Here is a 10532-nt window from a genome sequence, read left to right as displayed (position 1 = left end):
TCGAAATGGGGGTGTCCCACCTTATCACAACGAAAACAAGTGCCAGACCCCATCCTACACTCCCCCTTATGCGGCTTCCTGCACTTCTTGCAATTACCAGACGCTGCATCCTTTCTAAACTCAGAAGTCTCAGTCTTCACCCTTTTCCCAAACGAGTTAAAATTGTTCCCCCATGGCCGCTTACCATACAAATTTGAGTTCCATGCCCTCCTATTCTCGGTAGGCGGTAATTTCTCCCTCTGATCATAAAGCGTACCCGCTAGAGTGACCACCAAGTGAAAAGAGTTCATGTCGGTAGTCAACACACCCCTACGAATATCCCCCGGAAATCCCTTCACGTACTTCTTAATCCTCTTGGCTTCGGGAGTAACCAAGTCAGGACATAAGCGAGCCATCTTGTTAAACTTGGTGGTATACTCCCGATGCGACAAAGAACCAGCCTCCAAGGTCAAGAATTCCTTTTCTATTTTATCTAATTCATGCGGAGGACAAAACTGATCAAGAACCGATTTCTTCAACTCATCCCACGTCATCCTCCTAACCGCACGATCCCCCATGGCTTGCGCCAAGTTATCCCACCATCATAGTGCCTCGGAACGGAACGAGGCAGTAGCATAAGTCACCATGTCATCCCCCTTGCACTTACTGACCCTCAGAACAGACTCCATCTCCCTCACCCACTGATGTGCTGCCAATGCATCTTTAGTACCATCGAAAGAAGGGGGGTCGCATTTCTTAAAGTCACCATACGAGCAACCCCGGGTCGATACACTAACGGTTCGCACCTCATCATCATCCCCACTCGGCACATACACTTCCTCTTCCTCTTCGACCTGTACCTCCTTACTCTTCCTTCCCCTATCCGAACCCTTACCAGCTAGTGATTCTTCCATGACCCTGACGGACTCAGCAACGATCTCTGGAATGGCGCTATGGAGCACCTTGTAAACCTCAGCCGCGATAGCCGCGCGTAAAGCAGGATCTAAGGCGGGGTTACCCCCCTCCTCATGAATCGGAGTTTCCTGCTGTGGAGTAGGAATCTCATTCTCGGCTTCGGCACGTGGCCTACGACCACGACCGCTAGAACCACCTCTCCTGGTTGTTCGAGTATTAACCATGACTTATCCCTACAAAGACAGAGTTTTAATATGATTAAGTACAAGTGGCATTTAGAACATGTAAGGTAAGGGTAAACTGCTATTGACGTTGATCAAGTGTGATTAGTCGTTTACTTTACCCGCCCGTCCTAATCACCCCCGGCCCCTAGCCATATTAGCACTCTATCTAACACTTAACAGTTAATCACATAAGGGAAATCTTAAATGTAAAGGAATGACTAAGTAATTTAAAGTTACCTCTTGGCGTGCAGCTACTCGTGGTGGGCATACTGGTCTCTTTTCTTACAGTTCGAGTCCAAGCATTCGAGGATACTTGGATCCCTCGAACCAAGGCTCTGATACCAACTTGTAAGGCCCCGAACCCCGGGAACCCCACAGTTGGTAATCATTCAAACACTCGTAAAATTTAATAAACTTAAAAACCGTTTCTTCCATTAAAACAAACGTATCAGAGTATAAATTTTTACTAGAAAACATGAAAAATGAAATAAGTTCCCGAAACGCGGGAATTTTGCCCAAGAACCAAAATCAGTATAACTTTTATAAGTTTCCTTGAAATAAAATATTCATAAACAATTCTTCCTTCCAGTATGCCCTTCACCATCCAAGTAGCTCCGTGCACGTCCAAGCGATAAGGCATCCTCTTCCAAATCCTGAAACTTACACTAACATGCACACAAAGTCAGCTTGAACTGAGTGAGTTCAAGTTTTAAGTAAAAGATATCAATAGTAAAATCATGATAGTCATACCAAAGGTTTTCAAAAAGTAAAAGGGTACATCCATCTAATCATCATTACCGAACTTAAACATCCTCATACATACATATACAAAATGTATATGTAAAAATCCATTCAATAACATCCCTATATACATAACAGTATATATATATATATATATATATCATCCACGTATAACATCAGGGTCGAGCAAACGTACAACCCAAACACGTAACATCAGTACATGCAAACACAAAGTAGGCATACACAACATAGTAGTCGAAACGACTACAACATCGCCAAATAGAGGCCAGGAAATAATGTATATACATATATATATATATTTAACATCCCAAGGCTTACCATATACTAGCAATCTTATATAAAATCATTTTAAAAACATTTCATCAAGTAAGAAAACATTTAGGTGCGCATGCTCGCCCAAAAGTAAAATGAGTAAAAAGGGCATCATGAACTCACCTGAGATCGATCGAATACTTGCAACGAGCTAGGAAGTTCCTAAGGGCACAATCACAAGCAAGGGCCTGTAAATTATACATAACGCGTTACTAAACTAGACCGTAGGAACACTCTAGCCTAATGGGCCGTACAAGCACAACACTTTGGCCCAAGGCCCAATAACTTAGCCCAAGGCCCAACACCTGGCCCAAGGCCCAACACCTGGCCCAAGGCCCAACAACTTGGCCCAAGGCCCAAAGATAGTCAAATCGGGTCGAATGCGTGTGAAATAATCCTTAAAACCATTTGTTAACCGAATCAGCCCCGAATGGACCAAATTCCGTCTTAAATCTTTTCATTCATCATAATTATGTCACCCGAGTTGATAGGGTTGACGGTTCCTTTTTACAACACTTACTTTAACATTTAAACGAAAATTCGCGCACCGCCGACTCGATTGACAAAGCACTAACCCCGACAGCCCCGAGCACCAAAAAGAATAATTTTTCCACAACCCTTAAACCCTCCTAGGGCTGCACAAACTGAATCGGTCGGTCACCCGATCAACTAACGCATCAAACTCAACAATTTGCAATTCTACACCTGATAAACTCTAGTTTTCGAACTAAAATCGATTGACCGACCTAAACACCTCCAATGACCACGAAATTTTAATATGATGTAAATGCCATACCTGGGGATCTTTCTACACCGGAAACTCTAATTTTGATCCACGGGTAGTGGGTCAATTGCACTCTAGCCAAAATCCGCCCAACGAAAAGTTTTGGCAAAATTGAGCATCAAAACGATTAAAGGTGAGCAAAAAGAGTGTAGGGGATTGTAGTACATACCTTGAACTACCTCTAGGAGCTTGGAATCGATCAAAAATTCGAAGCACGAAAGGGAGGGGGTGGCTGGAAGTGTCGATCGCAGCTGCTGTTAGGTTTAGGGTTTTTATTTTTATTTTATTTTTTTTGTTATAACTTAAGATATTACACTTTAGTCCTTGTAGATTCAAGTGTAATGCAAAATAGAAGGAATAGTTAGGTTCTTTAACGTACCGGGATGACGTGAAGGCTTTCGAGAAATGTCGGATGAATCCCGAGAATTATACATACTCCACAATCTTTAATTCTTGAAATCGGAATCAACGGGGGTTACAAGTCCGATGTTCAAACTTAGGCAAGTGAGTAAAATTATTGGTGTAAATCGTATTAGAAGTAGCATTCATTATTCAATACACACACACACACATACATACATACATACATCATACATACATACATACATACATATATTAAGGATTCTAAGAAAACCCTTTGCAAATTGAGAACTTTGAGAACCATTTTGGACAACTAAAAAAACCTCTAAAAAATTATTTAAAATTTATAAAACAAAAAAAAACAAAAATTTAAAAAACTAAAAAAACCAAAATTCTTATATTTCATTCCTGTTTCATAAAAAAATTAATTCCTATTATACCTATACACATGTGTATAATTTTATTTAATCTTTAGTTACGCAATGTACATATATGTACATTCTCATTTACCTTAAATTATACATATTATACATATATGTATAATTTAGGTAAACCGAGAATTTTTTTATGAAACCGGGATGATAAATAAGAATTTTCGTCTTTTTTACTTTTTTATTTGTGTGTTTTTTTGTTTAATGATTTTTTTATTTTTGGTTTTTTTTAATCCAAAATGGCTCTCATAGTTCTTAATTTCCAAAAAGTTATCACATGATCATATATATATATATATATATATATATATATATATATATATATATATATATATATATATATATATATATATATAATGTTAGTCAACTATAACTAATCCGATTACATACACGCTTTTATTACAAATTAATGGGAAAAAACTTGATGTTATCTAATTTTAATAAATATTTAAAAACATTAATTATTTTTATAAAAAATACAATGATGCTTTTATCATTGTTAGTTGTATGATCATGTTGAAAATTTTCATTGTGTATTAATTAACACAAGAACAAGTAAGCAATTCAATAGTTGTTACAATATATACACACACACACACATGTATTTGATGGTTCATGCGAGAAGTAATATTATATTATTACAGCGAGAAGTACGAGAAGTCGATTTCAACCATTGATGTTATTAATCAATGGTCATTAACGAAAGTGGCCTTTTTGCAATTAATAAGAATTTATTATAAGGATTATTTTAATTAAAAAAAGTAAAGTGGTAACTTGTGTAACACAATTAAAATAAAAAAAGATTATAACTCCCACCGTTCCTTGTTAGAAGCTTCAAAATTTAATTTTCATTGATTGATAATTAATTGAATTCTATTCATTTGATTTTTTTAATTTTCTTTTATTTCATCTATTATTATGATAGTCTTTTTTCTTGTTTTTTAGTGTATTTTTCAGACTAGCTGCATATCGCATCTTATTGATTTTTTTTATGCGTTTATTGATAATATTTTTTTATTGGTTACAATTTTCAGACAATGTAATTTATTATTTCAGTTTAACAATTTGTGTTAAATACAACATTTTGTGTTGGATATAACAATTTGTATATGACACATAAATGTTGTTTGTGGTGTAACAGTTAATGTAGGACATACTTGTTTTTTGAGTTAGATATCCAAATAGTGTGTAGAATTGAAAAATAATATGATCTATAGTGTTTGTGTATGATACATGCATGTAATTTGTTTGTGATATAACATTTTGTGTAGGAATGAAAAATACTTTTCTTTTGTGTGTAATATACATTATTGCTATGTAGTAATGAAAGATAATATTTTGTTTGTGATATATATATAGATATATATACACACACACACACACACTGTGTGTGTAGGATACATACACAAACAGTGTTTGTGATATAAAAATTTGTGTAGGATCCATATATTTTTGTTTCATGTAATAAAAAAATTTATTTTGTACTATGTAGTTTCATATATATATGTATACTGTGTAGGTGGTATTTTAATTGTGTACGTCTAATTTTTATCGTGTGTATGCTCATTAATGTACTATGTATTGTGTAGGTTCGTGTATGTATTGTGTATATGGTATTATAAATTCTGTATGTATAATTTTTTATCATCTGTAGGTTCATGTATGTACTGTGTAGGTTTATATATGTACCGTGTATGTGTAATTTTTTATCGTATGTAGGTTCATTTATGTACTGCGTATGTTCATATATGTACTTTGTAGGTGGTATTTCTAATTGTGTGTGTGCAATTTTATTCATATGTAGGTTCATTTATTTACTATGTAGGTTCATTTCAATACTTTGTGTAATTATCAGCACTATTGAATTTTGGAATTATTATTTAGAAAAATGTATGAAATTCCAATTAGGGGAATAAAAAAAATAATATGGATTAATAGACAAATTGATGTAAGACCCCGAATCCCGGGAATCCTACAGTTGGTAATCACATCCATAAATTCACAAAAATTTAAAACCAAATGATTCTTTTTATTTAAAACAAGTTCTATGTAAATAACAGCGGAAAAGTTTAGGTATTAAAAATCCCAAAACACGGGTACAGGTGTCCAAAATCAATTGTAAATAAAATATTCGTTTTACTTGAAATCTTCATCTTATTAAAATCGTTTTAGAGTAATCAACAGCGGAATAAATAACATCAAAATTCCCAAAAACCCGGAAAAGTACCCAAAACCAAATTTTAAATGCTTATAATGATAAATTAAAAGAAACAGTTTGCATTATTAATTCTTCGACTAGATATGCCTTCAACCTCCCGAGTAGCATCCAGCACGTCCAAGCGGTAGCATCCACTTCTTAACCTGAAAGTCAATCTAACATGCACACAAAGTCAGCTTGAGCTGAGTGAATTCAAGTTTTAAGTAAATAATATCAGTAGTAATAGTTATGATAGTCATACCAAAAGTTTTTAAAAGTAAAAGGGTGCATCCATCAAATCATCATTACCGAAAACTAAACATCCTCATACATACTTATACAAAATGTATATGTAAACATCCATTCAATTACATCCCTATATATATAACAGTATATATATATATATATATAACATCCACGTATATCATCAGGGTCGAGCAAACGTACAACCCAAACACGTAACATCAGTGCATGCAAACACAAAGTAGGCATACACAACATCAGTAGTCGAAACGACACAACATCGCCAAATATAGGCCAAGCAATAATGTATATACATGTATATATATTTAACATTCCAAAGCCTACCATATGCTAGCAAGCCTATATAAATTCGTTTAAAAACATTTCAAGAGTTTAAATATCAAAACGGGATTATAAAACATTCCAAGAGTTTACATATAAAAACGGGATTATAAAACATTCTAAGAGTTTAAATATAAAAACGGGATTATAAAACATTCTAAGAGTTTAAATATAAAAACGGGACTATAAAACATTCCAAGAGTTTAAATATAAAAACGGGATTATAAAACATTCCAAGAGTTTAAATATAAAAACGGGATTATAAAACATTCCCAGACTTTAAATATAAAAACGGGATTATAAAACATTCTAAGAGTTTAAATATAAAAATGGGATTATAAAACATTCCCTGAGTTTAAATATAAAAACGGGACTATAAAACATTCCAAGAGTTTAAATATAAAAACGGGATTATAAAACATTCCCAGAGTTTAAATATAAAAACGGGATTATAAAACATTTTAAGAGTTTAAATATAAAAATGGGGTTATAAAACATTCCCAGAGTTTAAATATAAAAACAGGACTATAAAACATTCCAAGAGTTTAAAATATATGGGATACGAACAGTTAGGCCATCGTCAACACTAAGTATTCATACTTAGACATCTATATTCATCCATATATTTATATCCCTATAAATACCGTCCAATTAATAACATCAGGGTCGAGCACACGTACAACCCAAACACGTAACATCTCATCCAAGTAATAACATCAGGGTCGAGCACACGTACAACCCAAACACGTAACATCAGTGCATGCAAACACAAAGTAGGCATACACAACATCAGTAGTCGAAACGACTACAACATTGCCAAATATAGGCCAAGCAATAATGTATATACATACATTTATATATATATTTAACATCCCAAGGCCTACCATATGCTAGCAAGCCTATATAAATTAGTTTAAACGTTTCATCAGGAAAAATCGTTTAATACTAGGAATTAATACTATGCCTAATAGCAACCTCGAGCCTAGACCACAAGTAATTTTAAAACCCGAGTAATAAATTGACCCGGCTGTGACTACCATGCACACACACATCAATAAGCCTACTCACATCATTCTTAGTCTCGAGGAACTAAATATCATCACACAACCATAGGCTATAAGGTAACACTTACTCATACATACCTCCATACATTCATACATATATATATATATACATACATATATATATACATACATATATATATATATATATCATCCGAAGACATTCCAAATAACAGGTAAGCCTATGGGCCATAAGGTAATATATATTAATCAGTCCAATACATGAACTAAGTAAATAGGTCTACTCGCATTCAATTACTACCAAGCCTATTAACATCATCGAGTCTAGACCATATTCAGGTATATAACCTTAAAGAATATAAGACCATAAACGAGTCTACAATATCCTAAGGCATAAAATATAGTTCACAAATAGTTTCATAAATGCACAAATATGAAAGAGGCTATGTAATACCATCCAAATAGTTGTAACGAGTAAAATCGTGTAAAATTGTATTACGGTGTGCATGCTAGCCCAAAACTTGAAAAAGGTAAAAAGGGCATCATGAACTCACCCGAATCAACCGAACACCTGCAATGAGCTAGGGAATCCCTAAGTGCACAATCACAAGCAAGGGCCTGTAAATTATACACAACGCTTTACTAAACTAGACTGTAAAAACACTCTAGCCTAATGGGCCGTTCAAGCCCAACAACTTGGCCCAAGGCCCAACCATTTGGCCCAAGGCCCAATACTTTGGCCCAAGGCCCAACACTTGGCCCAAGGCCCAACGATAATTAAATCGGGTCGAATGCGCGCGAAATAAACCTTAAAACCATTTGTTAAACGAATCAGCCCCGAATGGACCAAATTCCATTTTAAATTTTTTCATTCATCAAGATTATGTCACCCGAGTTGATAGGTTGACGGTTCCTTTTTACAACTCTTACTTTAACGTTTAAACGAAAATTCGCGCACCGCCGACTCGATTGACGAAGCACTAACCCCAACAGCCGCGTGCATCAAAAATATAATTTTTCCCACAGCCCTTAAACCCCCCTAGGGCTGTACAAACTGATTCGGTCGGTCATCCGATCGTTTAACGCATCAAACTCAACAATTGCCAATCATACACCCGATAAACCCTAGTTTTCGAACTAAAATCGATTGACCGACCTAAACACCTCCAATGGCCATGAAATTTTAGTATGTTGTAAGTGACATACCTAAGAATATGACGGAGTACGAACTTCAGTTATAACAGCCCCGAAAGATGCGAGAAAGGGCAGCCACCGGTTAAGCCTAAAACGAACTTATCGATCAATACGAATATAACATGCAGATTTTAGCATGCAAAGATGTATTTTATTACATAGGAAAACCATGGAATGAAATTATTAAACTTTTACCAGTGTTTCATATATATCTTAAGTTTATAAAAATATTTTTATTATATTTTTCTAGTGGACACAAAAATCATAAAAATTCTTTCAACACAGAAAGGTATGTGCAGCTATTTCAGCTGCGCAACAAAATGGTTTTATTTTTATAAAATTCATTACCCAGCCAAATTAAACGATTCCAATTGGGTTTGGTTCCTAACTCAAAATATTAACTTCCAGAAGTGGAACCAACAAATTTAGACTTGTCGAAAAATGGTTATGATGTCGGGAAGACAGACCAGAATCCGACATCCCGCATCAGCTTTGACACTCGATTTTATAAAATCATAAAAACTTTTCAAATCTCGTCCAAAAATTACGTATTATACCTTTCTGGAAACTAGACTCAAAGTAGAACATCATGGAATCAAGAATAGATCAAAAATAGTGGATTAACATCGCGTTACAGACCCTACAATAAACGTCTACGAATCTGTCAGCAAGCTGTTATCATTAAAACTCAATCTTAACGACCAATAAGCGCGCCATAAGGATGAATTAGGGTGAAAAGGAGTTGTATACGTATAATACCGGCCTGGAATTGAAGTTTGGACGGCCGGACGGTGGCTGATTGCACGCAAAACGAGGTGGAAAGGGGGTGGGTTGCTGCTGCCGATCGGACATCACCATAGTGTTAGGGTTTTGGGTTTTTGATTATAATATAAAATGTTACGTTCTGGCCCTTCCAAATTGAAAGTTGCGACACTTGAATGAAACTTAAGTAATTCAACTTATGGGCTCGTCTAGGAGGCCCCCCGAAGATTCAAGACGAGTCCCGGATTCTAAACTAACATTTATAAACAATCGAGCCGATTAACGAAATTTACGGGCGTTACAATTGAATTTGATAAACTAAAATAAACAAGAATTCAACACTGGTTGATTTTACTATATATTAAAAAAAATATAAAAACAAAAATTGTAACATCTCCATAAATTATGACCTATCAAATATGAAAAAACACATGATCTTTTACTATAACAGTCTTGTTATTAAATAAATGATAAAATAAAAGAAAAAATGTGATTGGTCGAATTCATTTCTCGCACTTCTCGCAATAAGAAACACTTCTGAAAAAACCTAATCCTATATATATATATGGGTTATCGCAAATTATCTTAGCTAATCAAAACTACTAATTCTTTTATAAGAATATATATTTTAAATCTTAAAACACACAATTTTAATTTCATCAAAATGTTTTGAAAAAATTACTAAGTTTGTAAGCTTGAAATAAAATTGCATTTAATAGCTTCACTTTTTCATACATACAAAAAAGTTGCTAAGTTTCCACCTAATTCGTCGACATACTTATAAAGAAGAGAAAGATAGTAACACTAACTAGTGAGGGATATTCCTTGTGAAATTGTTTAAAATGATCCTATAGAACCATTTAAAATATTTCACGAATTGAGCCTTTACATATTTTTTTACTCTACATAACATATTTTTGGTAAAGTAATAATGAGCCAAAAATGTAACCCCTACATGGTTAGGATCTTCTTAGTGTGTACTCATTTCTTCTTCTTGGAAAGCCC

The sequence above is a fragment of the Bidens hawaiensis genome, unplaced genomic scaffold (assembly GCF_021521415.1).
Source record: "Bidens hawaiensis isolate Kalapana, Puna unplaced genomic scaffold, B.hawaiensis_p1.1 tig00009711_1, whole genome shotgun sequence".
NCBI lineage: Eukaryota > Viridiplantae > Streptophyta > Magnoliopsida > Asterales > Asteraceae > Bidens > Bidens hawaiensis.
This window is presented reverse-complemented; position numbering follows the sequence as displayed.